Source organism: Triticum dicoccoides, chromosome 2A (assembly GCF_002162155.2).
Source record: "Triticum dicoccoides isolate Atlit2015 ecotype Zavitan chromosome 2A, WEW_v2.0, whole genome shotgun sequence".
In the NCBI taxonomy this organism is placed as follows: domain Eukaryota; kingdom Viridiplantae; phylum Streptophyta; class Magnoliopsida; order Poales; family Poaceae; genus Triticum; species Triticum dicoccoides.
Window position 1 is genome coordinate 278,350,725 of NC_041382.1, and position 13,705 is coordinate 278,364,429.

Genomic DNA, 13,705 nt, shown 5'->3' on the forward strand with positions numbered 1-13,705 from the left:
CAGATCTGACTACGTCGAATTTGACCAGATCCTTCCGAGTCCATATTATCTGGTTAGCATCCAATGCTCCATGGCTAGTGAGACCAAGCCATCGACCGTGTCATATGCTAGTCTAGTCGGTTGCGCATCCACACAACCCTTTCGACTAGGGATTTTTTAGGACAGTCATCATACAATGCATAGTCCCACAAAAAAGTCACGTACTTGATTATACACATCATTGATAATATCCAAGGACTATCCTTATTCAGAAACACATAGGAAATATCATCATACATGATTGCCTCTAGGGCATATCTCCAATAGTCTCCCACTTGCACTAGAGTCAATCAAATAGACATCGAATGCGCATAGCTCTAACGTGCCCCTCATGCTTGGATTGTGGAAGCGACTTAGTCAACGGATCTGCAACATTTGCATACGTGTGAATTTTGCATAACTCAACATCACCATTCTTTACGATCTTCCGTATCAGGTGATATTTCCGATTTATGTGTCTGGTCTTGTGGTGATCCCTCGGCTCCTTGGCTTGTGCGATGGCCCCAGAATTATCACAATAAAGGTCCAACGGTTTTACCAAGGCCGGGAAAAATACCAAGATCATCTAGAAAATGTCGGATCCAAACACCTTCCTTTGCAGCTTCACAAGCCGCAATGTATTCGGCTTCTGTGGTAGAATCGGCCACCATATCTTGCTTGGAACTCATCCAGCTCACTGCTCCTCCGTTCATGAAATACATGAATCCGGACTGTGATTGACAATCATCTCTGTCGGTTTGGAAACTAGCATCGGAGTGACCTCTTACGACTAGCTCTTCCTCACCTCCAAAAACTAGGAACATCTCTTTAGTCCTTTTCAGGTACTTCAAAATAGTCTTTACCGCTGCCAAGTGACTCTCACCTGGGTTGGCCTGGTATCTACTTGTTAGGCTTATTGCAAAAGCAACATCAGGCTGTGTACATATCAAGGCATACATGATGGATCCAATTGTCGAGGCATACGGAATCCAACTCATCCTGCTTCTCTCATCAGATGTCGAAGGACTCTGAGTCTCGCTTAGCCTTATACCATGTGAGACAGGCAGGAAGCCTTTCTTGGCCTCACTCATGTTGAACCACTTCAACACTTTATCTTTGTACGTTCTTTGGCTCAAATCGAGCGGCCTCCTCAATCTATCTCTATAGATCTTGATTCCAAAAATGTAAAGTACCTCACCAAGGTCCTTCATTGAAAACTTGCCATTAAAAGATTCCTTGACCGAGTTTAGCATCAAAACATCATTTCTGATGAGTAGTATGTCATGCACGTACAATATCAAACACACAATCGAGCTCCCACTTAACTGCTTGTATAAACAAGCGTCCTCATTGCTTTTGATGAAACCGAGACCTGTGACGACCTCATCAAAATGAATGTTCCAACTCCAAGATGCTTGCCTCAACCCATAAATGGATCTCTTGAGCTTGCATACCTTACTAGTGCTAGTCGGATCGACAAAACCCTCGGGATGTATAATATACACATCCTTGGTTAAATTTCCATGAAGGAAAGCCGTTTTGACATCCATCTGTCATATCTCGTAATCAAAATATGCAGCTATAGCTAGTACGATCCTCACCAACTTCAGCTTCGCTACTGGCGAGTAAGTCTCGTTGTAGTCAATTCCTTGAACTTGTCCATAACCTTTAGCAACAAGCCGAGCTTTGTGGATCTGAACATTTCCAGCCACATCGGTTTTCTTCTTAAAGACCGATTTGCAGCCAATGGCCTTTCCGCCAGGCGGCGGATCAACCAAGTCCTAGACTTGATTTTCATCCATGGACTTTAACTCGGATCTCATGGCCTGTAGGCATGCCAAGGAATCTGGGGTCACCATCGCTTCTGCATACGTGGCCGGGTCGTCGCTTTCTAGCAACAATACATCACGCACTCTGCGCAATCTTTCTGACCTCCGTGGTTCCGGTGCCGCTTCCCCTACGGGTTCCCTGACTGACTTTGATATGATCTCATCACCTGCCGAGCCATCCCCGAGTGGTTACTCGAATTTCTTTGAGTCAGACCGTCCTCCCACATGGCGTCCCGACTGAGAAAATCTTTCTCAAGGAAAACGCCCTTCCAAGCAACAAACACTTTGTTCTCTTCCCAGTTGTAGAAGCTATATCCTAAGGTTTCCCTCGGATATCCCACGAATATGCATTTGTCCGACTTGGGAGTAAGCTTGTCTCACATAAGTCACTTGACAAATGCCTCACAACCCCAAATCTTTAGAAAAGACAAGCTGGGAGTCTTCCCAGTCCACATCTCATGTGGTTTCTTATCTACGGATTTTGATGGTACCCTGTTAAGTGTGAAAGCTGCAGTTTCTAAAGCGTATCCCCAGAATGACAAGGGTAAATCCGATTTGCTCATCATTGACCAGACCTTGTACAACAAGGTCCTATTCCTCCGTTCTGGCATGCCGTTTCTCTGTGGCGAACCCGGAGGTGTGAGCTGAGGTACTATACCTCAGCTTTTCAGATGATCATCAAACTCCTGGCTCATGTACTCAGCTCCATGATTTGATCGTAGAAGTTTTATAGTCTTGCCGAGCTGACTCTCAATCTCGTACTGAAACTATCGGTGTTCTGGGAACGGGGGTCCCCAGACTTGCCTGCCTGCGGCCTGCGGCATGGCTCAAAGGGGGGCCCAGCGCGGCCCATCTTCATCAACACAGACCCAAGACCCTCGCGAGGGGCCAAGCCTCGCGGGGCGGACGACATGGAGCTTCCTCAGGCACGGCCTCATCAGGCTGGCTCGCGAGGAGGCGGAGAGATCAAGGCGGGGTACCTCACGAGGTGGCCGTGACGCAAGCCATGACGACCAAGGGCGCCAGGCGGGCGCCAGCCCGCGCAGTGTCCTCCTTTCCTCTTTGGTGCAAAGGGAGAAAGCGCAGGTGAGAGCATCAAGCAAAGGCACCTGTTTCGGTGCAACGAGACAAAGACCAGCCCAACGGCAGGGAGGAAGTCATTGTGGAGCCCAAGCCAGCATCACCACTAGAGCCTTTGGCAGGCGAGGACCAACTTTAGTCAGGATAAGTGTACCAGATGTTCCCCTTCAAAATGGCCAATTGTTGGCACCCTTCCCGCTCAATATTTGGGAAGAGGCCCAGGGCCTTTACCTATAAATAGTACTAGCCACCCCCAGGGCAGGAGGAGGATCGGCCAATCCAGAAACAAGCTGGGATCGGATCGAGTAGCATCACGCAGAGAGAGAGAGAGAGAAGGGTGACTGAACTCTTCCTAGCAGTTCATCGCCCCAGCCAAGAACAGACCCTCACGAGGCTGTTCTTCCTTGTATTGCTCATCATCATCAGCCCAAGAGGCAATCCACCACACCACAAACTAGAGTAGGGTATTACACCACAATGGTGGCCCGAACTAGTATACACCCTGTGTCTCTTGTGCTGTTCTTTCCATAGCCTAGATCTTAGGGTGGCGGTGGGGTGCAGGTAGGTAGAAGGCGAAATCTCCGCGCGCACCCCAGTGTTCGAACCTCAAGGGTCTGCCAGAACCCGAAATCCGACATTTGGCGCGCAAGGTAGGGGTGCGCCGGGATTCGTCTTCCACCGCCCTGTTCTCCTCTGACCATCGCGTCCATGTTTGACGCTCGTCGGGCCCGCGCCGAGCGCCGAGCCGCTCTCTCTCCCCGGGTCGCCCAGACGACTCCTGTCGGCGGGCGTCCTCGCTGTTCCCCATCACCTGCCGTCAATGCCTCCACCGGCCCGGTGGGAAATGAGCAGCAAGCGTCGTCTCAGCATCCGTTCGTGCGGCAAGACGGCCGCACCGCTACTCCCTCGCTCACCCCAGCTGGTTCTTCGTCCTGCGCGCTCCGCGCACCCATGGAGGCTCGAGCTGCGCTCATCGCGGCAAACGAGCTCCTGCGCTACCGTCCTGTTAACGACGTCTACGAAGAATGGCTCGACCGCATCACCGAACTCATCCGCGCCGCAGGGGGCTCTCCTGCGCCGTCCGTTCCGCTGCACCGCACCCCGCCCTGCACGGGCGATGAAGCTCCGGGGGCGCCCCAGCCGCCTCCTCCTCAAGAAGGCGCCCAGGCTCCAAGGCGCGTGGCCCCTGGGCGGAACCCGCTCCGTCAGGTGCCAGCACGGCAAGAGCAGAGCTGCCAAGAAGTCCCTCGCTTGCAAGAAGCTGCGCGGGTGCTCCCTGCTCCACCACGCCGCGGCCATGCTCCTGCTCCCGCACGTCAAGACCCCGCGCTGCTCCCAGCTGCAGCGCATGGGGACCTGCAAGACCAAGCTCTCTGTCACCCAAGGCCACCTGGGGCCACAGCAGGCTGTCGTGCCTTCACCACCGAGCTACGCAATGTCGCGTGGCCCAGCAAGTTCAAGCCAGACCTACCTCCTCGTTACGATGGCACGGCCAACCCTGCGGAGTTCCTCCAGCTCTATGAGCTGGGCATCGAAGCTGCCAACGAAGACGAGAAGGGCATGGTGAACTAGTTTCCCATGGCACTCTAGGACGGGACCCGCACCTGGCTCCTGAACCTAGCTCCAGGCACGATCTCCTCCTGGGACGAGATGCGCACCCGCTTAATCGCCAACTTCCAAAGTACTCGCGACCGGCCACCCGCCGTGAGCGACATGCGCTGCATCAAGCAACAACCCGGAGAGACCCTGCAGAAGTACATCCAGTGCTTCAACAACGCACGCCTCAAGATTCCCAAGGTGACCGAGGAGGCCATCATCTCAGCCTTCTCCGACGGCGTGCGCAACGTCAAGATGAAGGAGGAGCTGGCGATGCATGAAGACCTGTGCACTTCCTTGGAGCTGTTCAACGTGGCGACCAAGTGCGCCAGGGCTGAGGAAGGGCGTCTCTCCCTCCTCGAGCTGCCTACCGCAGACCCAGAGGAGAAGAAGCCTAAGGCCAAGGATGTGAAGCGCAAGGGGGCTGCCGTGCTCGCGGCAGAAACAGACACCAAGCGGGGCAGAGATCAGCCCGAATATTCCAAGGGCAGTCGTTACTGTGTGTACCATGACCTCCACAACCACAACACCAACGAATGTCAAGAGCTCCGAGCCGTGCGAGAAAGAAGGATCGGCCGTCGTCCCGACCGCGGTGACCGGGGCTACGGTCGAGGAGGAGGAAGGAACGCAGGACGCTGGGAAGACCGCTGCCCTCGCCAAGGGTGGTGCGATCGACCTCGCGAGGATCTCTGACAAGACCTGCCTCGCGAGGGATACTAGAGGGATCAGCCTCGCAAGGATCGCCCGCAAGGCAACGCAGGCCTCCCTCCGCTGCCGCCGCAGCCAAGGAGAAACGAGGACCGCCATCAGGACGAGGGGGCTGGGGGCTTCCAGGAGCCGCGCGCGATCGCCTGCATCCTGGAAGGGGCTCAAGCCCTAGCCTCTCAACGCATCTTCAAGCAGTTCGCCCGCGAATTGAATGCAGTCCTCCCCAAGCTCGAAGCCACGCGCCCTCTCAGGTGGTCGGCGTGCGCCATCACGTTCAGCTCAGCAGATCGGCTCAAGTGTGCGGCCACGGCCGGAGTCCTCCCGATGCTTTGTTCCCCAATCATCAGCAACATGCTGGTCAGCAGGACCCTCATCGATGGCGGGGCAGGGCTCAATGTCCTACCCGTGGAAACATTCAACAATCTCCAAGTGCCCTACAACCAGCTTCAGCCAACCAAGCCTTTCTCCGGAGTCACCGACGGCTCCACGGTCCTGATTGGGCAGGTTCGCCTCCTTGTCACCTTGGAGCACGCAACAACTACCGCACCAAGCTCATCGACTTCGACGTCGCTCACATTCGCCTGCCGTACAACGCCATCTTCGGGTACCTAGCACTGGCCAAGTTCATGGTCGTGACTCACCACGGTTGATGACCCCACTGTTAGACGTACTTGACATGCAAAGGTGCAACATCGGGAATGGCAATTTACTTGATATTCATGAGGGATCTTTCTACCATTTTAACATGCATAGAAAGAAAGAAGCATAACGGTCACAAATAAAACATATATTGTGAAATAGTATGGCTCCTTCATGGATATTCTTCCAGATCGGCTCCAACTCCGATGACCATCTAGGAACTCCATCTTGTTTGTCACGCCGGGACGCCAAGCCACCAACCTAATCTCTATTATCCAACTACTACAACTAGTAATGAATTTTACATAGAGTCACAAGTCGACACGCATGTCGTTGTACAATATAATGACAACACTTTGGCTCCTGCCGACTGACAAACATGACACGTATGCCATGTATAATTTACACACGTGCATCACATACAAATCATCCATACTATTCACATCAAACCCTGCAAAATAAAGTTATGCATAGCATCGCATTCTACCGGCTTGAGTGATCGTGTACGAAATACAAGGCGCTACACACACGGTGGTCCCCAGTGTCTGTACTCAGACTATTTGCTTCCGCATGTGCTTGTATCCTTGTATGACTTGAGTGTTGGGTCATGTGACCCCTACCTATATGAACATATTATGTATGGCTCTCTGGAGCCTTTAAATAAAGTACTTGAGTTGTAGAGTTTTGTTGTGATGCCATGTTTTATGTCTCATATCGGGCATATTGTGTGTATGATTGAAATGCTTGGTATGAGCGGGATCCGACAATCTAGTTGTTTATCCTTGGTAGCCACTCATATGGGGAAATGTAGTCTAGTGCTTCCTGAGCGATAGTTGTCCGCTATAGCCCGGTTCACTGGAGTCCTGCTAGCCCAGCACTACTGCTTTGGACACTTGACTGGCCGGCATGTGTTTCACCTCGTTCCTATGTCTGTCCCTTCGGGGAAATGTCACGCGGAGACATCTGGAGTCCTGCCTAGCCTGCTACAGCCCGAGTTCCCCGGAGTCCTGTTAGCCCAGTGCTACAGCCTGGATTCACTCGCTGATGATCGACATGTTCGATGTGATTCATGTATGCCTATCTCCATAGGTCTGTGCCGCTTTGGGTTCATGACTAGCCATGTCGGCCCGGGTTCTCTATCATATGGATGCTAGCGACACTATCATATATGTGAGCCAAAAGGCGCGAACGGTCCCGAGACATGGTAAGGCGACACCCGTGGGTTACCGTGCGTGAGGCCGCAATGTGATATGAGGTGTTACCGGCTAGATCAATGTGATATGGAATCGGGGTCCTGACAAGCTCCCCGGCGGAGGAGCGCATGATCCGCTTGGCGCGGCGCTACAAGACCTAACTGCGCCCATTCCGGAAGACGCTGACATGGAGACGTTGGAGGCGCGCCACCTTCAGCTCGTCAAAGGTGCGAAGAAGCTGGATAGCATGAGACGCTTGTCAGAAGCCTACCAGCGGGAGATGGATCGCGCTGTTGGTGGCTCGCCAGCCCCAGCTGGGCCCAGCCACCTTGGCACGGTCCAGCATCACGGCATAGCCATCGCCGACCTGTTCGGGGCAAGACGCCCAGTGTACGCTACACCTGCGGAGAACATTCGAGACGCCCCAGGCGGCGGCGGACAAGCTGGACAATTTCGAGGGCGAAGAGCGCCGCCTGATGATGGAGCGAGTCCAGCGGCTCCTCGACGCGGCTGCCGCGCAGAACGAGGTCGGCTGCCGCACAGAGGCGCCGCAGTGGCAAAACGACGACCTTCGCCGAGACCAAGGCGTGACGTCTCAGACGCTGACTGGCTGTACCCGAGGAAGAAAGGACAAGGATCCAACTGTCAGCCAGAGTCGGACTCACATTACCATAGAGCGCGACCGAGACGGCCGCCTGAGAGTAGTAGAACGACGGGACGACTGTCCACCTCCTCCTCCTCGCAAGGAAAGACGAGTCTCCCCGCCGCCTGATGATCATCCGACTCTTGGCGACCGCCTTGGCCGCCGAGAGGGAGTCGGGGAAAATGACGGCCGCCACCGGATCGACCGGCTTCACTGATCCCTGGCGCTGGAAGAAGAAGACAAGTTGGGTCTGCCTTGTTTCGGGCCCCGCATTCGAGACGAGCCCAAGTACACCGGCTCTGTGAAGCCGGAAGACTGGCTAGTCGACTACTCCACGGCTGTCAGCATAGCGAATAGCAACAAGCATATCGCCATAGCGACTGGCTAGACGAGGGGGCTGGGGGCTTCCAGGAGCCGCGCGCGATCGCCTGCATCTTGGGCGGGGCACAAGCCCCAGCCTCTCAGCGCATCTTTAAGAAGTTCGCCCGCGAAGTGAACGCAGTCCTCCCCAGGCTCGAAGCCACGCGCCCTCTCAGGTGGTCGGCGTGCGCCATCACGTTCAGCTCGGCAGATCAGCTCAAGTGTGCGGCTACAGCCAGAGTCCTCCCGATGCTTTATTCCCCAATCATCAGCAATGTGGTGGTCACCAAGACCCTCATCGATGGCGGGGCAGGGCTCAACGTCCTATCCGTGGAAACATTCAACAACCTCCAAGTGCCCTACAGCCAGCTTCAGCCAACCAAGCCTTTCTCCGGTATCACCGACGGCTCCACGGCCCCGATTGGGCAGGTCCGCCTCCCTGTCACCTTTGGGGCACGCGACAACTACCGCACCGAGCTCATCGACTTCGACGTCGCTCACATTTGCCTGCCGTACAACGCCATCCTTGGATACCAAGCGCTGGCCAAGTTCATGGCCGTAACTCACCACGGCTACAACGTCCTCAAGATGCCAGGAAGTGGCGGAGTCATCACGGTGCCCTGTGAAGAGAAGGACGCGGTGTGTTCCCTGGAACGAGCCTTTCAGGCCGCGTCACTGGAAGACCCGGATCGTGGAAGCAGGAGGCCTCACGAGACCGCCCCTAAGAAGAAGAAGACATCGTCTGGCCCGACCACTCAGGAGGGAGGCCCCTCTGGGCCCGCGCATGCCTAGGGGGAACCTCCTTCCATCGCATAGGAAAGCGCTCCTAGCGCCCTCCTCAGGCAGGGCTCGGGGGCTCTCCCCTGGAGGGCCACCGACCTAGCTAGGGTCACGAGGGAGGCGCTTGGGCACCACATGGAGGCGTGTTTCGAAGCACGTTTCCCTCAAGAAGGAGCAAGGCAAGAAGATCCAGACCCTCAGGAGTTCATCAGCAAGGTCATTCAGGAGCTACAGGAGTCAAAAGTCATGAAAGGCGGCCGCCGCCTACCAGCAGTGTCTCCCCATCCAGGCGAGGATGGTGGGCTGCGCGTCTGGATCGACATACCAGGGCTCAACCGAGTCGCCTCTCTGGAGCGCCTCTGGCCCTCGCGAGTGGGGCGCTGCGGAGGCCCACCCCACAGCTATGTTCGCATGCCTTACGGCCTACCGAGCGCAGCTGACGCGTACCAGCGCCTCATGAGGGGCATCACGGAGGCACGAGAGGCCAGGCGTTCCGCTGCCCTGGCAGGAATGGAGATGGCCCGCGAGGAGCCGCCAGCGCCTCCGGAGCCTCCCGAGGCCCCTGGCCTCGGGGCTCGTGAGGATCGGCTCCTGCAGCCCACCGAGACTGCTACATCAACGCTCCTTCGTCCTCAACATCATCGGGTAACACCTTTCTAGTTTTACTTCCAACTGGGAGCGCCCCCCCCGGGCTGCATTATTCCCAGGCCGCGTGGGTCCGTCCCAGCGGCGTGTATCCCTTTTTTTACTCCATGTTGTTAGCTTACCTTGTTGGGGCGCCCCTCAGGCTGCATGATCCCCAAGCCGCTCGGGCCAGGCCCAGTGGCATGTATCCCATTTGCGTTTATTTCCGATTATGCGTTAGTCCCACCATGCTTGATTATTTGATGCCGGTCCACGGCACCTTTTCTTCTCCATGCCGACCACTTGCACGTTAAAGGGGGGGTACCTGAGCATCATGACTCAGGGCTCTTACTGGCTCTCCAGCCCTCACCCTCTGGCCTTGTCCATGGCATCGCGACCTGGCATACCAGCGACGGCTGACACCAGCTCAAGGGCTGGGACCCGAGGACGTAGAGTGCCGACATCTAACCAAATTTGCAGGAATGCATCACAAGATAAGGCCCAGTGCCAGGCGCAACCCGCCTAGAGGTAGGGCCCCGTGAGTCCCGCGCTAACTCACAGGTGCCCAGATACACCTCGCCAGGCCCTACCGTGCCAGCCACGTGTCAGGGCGGGGCTGTACACGCCCCGGGGGCTCCTCCCGGAGGGGGGCCCCCTCCCACGTACCATTGGAAGCACCATGCTCCGTGCTGGCTGACGACACTGCCGAGGAGCGGCTATGCCCGTACACATACGGTAGCACTATGCTCCGCGCTGGTGATAAACAACTGAGGGTGTCCCCCGGGCCGCATCAACCTCAGGGAGCCCAGAGCTCAGTGTCTAGGCTCATCATAACGCCTCCCCTCGGGAGTGCCCAGCCAGGTCCCCCGGGCCTGGTTCGTCGCATGTCTCTCCCCGAGCGGAGCCAAGGTACGAAGGTCGTTTGAGCGTCAAGGGGGACTCCTGAGCATCGCGACTCAGGAGCCTAACTGGTCACATAGCCCCTCACTCCGTGGCCCCGTCCTGGTTTCCGGTCGGGACCAGCGCTGGGTGAGGCACGCGCGCGGCCGAGCTCTGCAGACATGGAACGGTAGATCCACCCGCATCGCACCTCCCTACTTGTTGTTCGTGCGCCAAGAGGGACTCCTGAGCATCACGACTCAGGAGCCTAACTTGTCACGTAGCCCCTCACTCCTTTGGTCCCGTCCTGGTTTCCGGTCGGGGCTAATGCTGGGTGAGGTATGCACGGGGCTGAGCTCTGCCGGCGTAGAACGTAAGCAAGTAGGAAGGAAAAGCGTAAATTCAAGGAATTCAAAAGCAAATATTATAGTCCACATTGTTATCTCGATACCAAACGCAAGTTTAAACGCCTCCTCGAGGCACGATACATGTGCAGGAATTAAAAGCAGGACAGGAGCCACAGCGGAGCCACTTGTCGGCGGTGGAGCAGCGGGGAGTGGCTTCGCCTCATGGAGCAGCGGGGTCGGCAGCGCCTTGCCTCGGCTTGGTGCTGAAGGCCCGGAACATCCCTAGCAGAACCTCCACGTGACCCTTCACGGCCTCGGCAGTGGCAGCGGCACGCTCGCCGCTTACTGGCTCCAGCAGGCCATCCAGGTCGACGTCGGGATCGCGAAGGTAGATGTGGGTGAGCACCCGCGTCAGTGCTGTAGAAGACAGGACACGCGCCTCGGCCTCCGCCGTGGCGCCAAGGCCAAGGGCGACATCTTCAAGAGCGCGAACCAGGAAGGGAAGCAGCTTGGCGGGGCCGTCCTCGGCGCCAGCCAGCGGGCTCTCCAGGCCGCTATCGTAAAGCATCCTCAGTGAGGAGCGAGCCTTCGCCTCCATCTCCGTGAAGGCCACACGGTCCTCGGTACCAACCAGGGCCTTGTCGTCCAGCTCGGCCTTCCTCACCCTCAACTCCTGCTCTAGCGCGCCTAGGCGGTCGCGGCGCTTCCTGAGCCTGACCTCCCTCTCCGTGACGGCCGCCTCGCGAGCCTTCAAACCTTCTTCCTGCTCTAGGTGAAGGCAGACCTCTTTCACGAGATGGTCCCGCATGCCCTGCAACTCGTCCTCCAGCGCCTTGCAGCGACCGCGGACGACGACCACCTCCCCCAGGGCTGCGTCACGAGTAGCCTTTGCCTCAAGGACGGCCTGCTTCTCCTCGTCGCATGTCGTCGAGGCCTGGACCAGCGCCGCTCGAATCGAAGCGTTGGAGCGAACCCATCCTGAAGCCAGCTCCAAGCGCCCGGCCACCAAGCGGGGGTCGGCGCCAAGAAGATCCTGCCGTAGTCGGTCCAGCTCAGCAACAGCATGATCCAGAATGGCAGAAGGAGTCGGAGAGACAGAAGCCGGTGGAGTAGGAGGAGAAGGCGGCAGTGCGGCCGCAACATCCTGAGGCGTAGGCTGCCGTGCCCCGACAGCTGTGGTGGCGGCGGCAGGCGAGAGCACCTCGGGAGCCACTTGGGCCGTGCGGTCTGAGCTCGCCATAGCCGGCTCAGCCAGGCTTCGCGAGGACGACCGGGCAAGAGAAGCGTGTGCGTCGCGGTCACCCTCCTTCGCGGGCAGAGGCGCTGCCACGGATGGAACCTCAGGAGCCCCCTTCGGATTCTTTGCTGAGGGCGCCAGCCTATCCAAGAGATGCGGACGTCAAGCCTCAGCAGCAGAGCAAGAGATAAAGACAGGAATCGAATGCTTACGGGTCGTCGCCAGCGATCTCAAGCGGCCTCCGGCCAAATTTGAAGCCTGAAAGCCGGCTGGAAGGGTCAACCTCGGGAAGCTTGGAAGCGGAAGGTGCGGTCCGCCCCGGGGCCGGGGCAGGCCCGCGGGAGATCAGCCTGGTCCTGTCCTTCTTCGGGATCGGGGGAAAGCTCTTGCCGTCCTACTCGTCGTCATCGCTCGGAGAGAGGCGAAGAACGCGGGACCTACACCGGGGGAGGGGAGCTCTCGACTCTCCATCAGTCGCCTCAGAGTCAGGCACTCTTTCCCGCTCCCCTCCTTCCTCCTCTTCGCTGGAGTCATCAGAGGGCACGTCCACCGGTTCCTCGGGAGTTTCCATGGGCATGGTCCCATCCTCATTGAAGACGGGCATGGGCTCCACTACCCGCTCCTAGTCGTCGCGAAGGAACAAGGGCGTAGGAGCGCCCGCTGACCTCGCCACATCGCCCACGACCAGAGATTGGAGGACAGCAGCCAGATCTCCGTCGGCTAAGGCCGCGGGGCTCGGATGGGGCCTCCACATCGGAAGTGAGTACTGCTGAAGCGGAGCCAGCTGGTGCTCCAGGAATTCCCTCAGTAGCGACGCGCCGGTCAGCTTCGCCGCCGTCGTATTGGCCGGCCTCAGATCCGCGTCCATCTTCTCCAACATCAGCTTCGCGCGGGGGTCCGTGAGCTCCGCTCGACCCCAATTGCTGGAGCTCGTGGGCAGCTCCGTTGGCAAGATGAGCCAAGGGTGGATGCGCCCAGCATCCACCAAGACCCACTTGCTCCTGAAGCCCTCAATCCTTTTCCCGGGGTTCAAAATGGCAATGGCGCCACCGCACGAGACGAAGCTCGCACACGCGGAAGTAGTATCGCGAGAGGTCTGGAGGTAGAAGTTGTGGCGCAGCAAGGCCACTGAGGGCTGCACCCCTACGTGAGCCTCGCAGTAATAGGCGAAGATTGCCAAGAGAAGGACGGAGTTGGGGTGGAGATGCAAGGCTTACAGCTTATAGTGGCGGAGGACAGAGAAGAAGAACTCGGAGAAGGGAGGCACCAGGCCAGCAGCAATGGCACTTACGAAGAGCGGATAGAAGGTGCTCCCTTGACCCTCAGGGGTGGCGGAGCCGGCTTTAAACATCATCGCCCCGTTGACGCCCCGCGCCGTCGCCATCCGGCGCAACGGGGCAAGGCTCGGCTCCGACACGTTCGGCGGGTCCAGGGCGGACGAGTACCAAGCTACGGCCGGGGGCTGGCGAGGCGCCATGGCTTCCTAGGTCACACTGTCGGAGCGGATCTGGAAATTTCGGAGGAAGGAAGGAGAGGCGCAAGAAAGGGGATCTGAGCAGCAAGCGGGGAAAGCAAGGAGCAAAGCCTAGGTGGGTGCCGCTCCTTAACCAACTCGCGCGGTTGCTAAGGCGCCCACGTCCAATCAACCGCCACGCGGCGCCCAAGGCCGCAGACTGTTAGGGCCCGTGGCGCTTCGCTCTTGCCCTTCCGCCACCCTGCACGGCCAAGTCCGAGCGTGCCTTGGCCCCGGGGGCTACTGTCGGCGTTCTGGG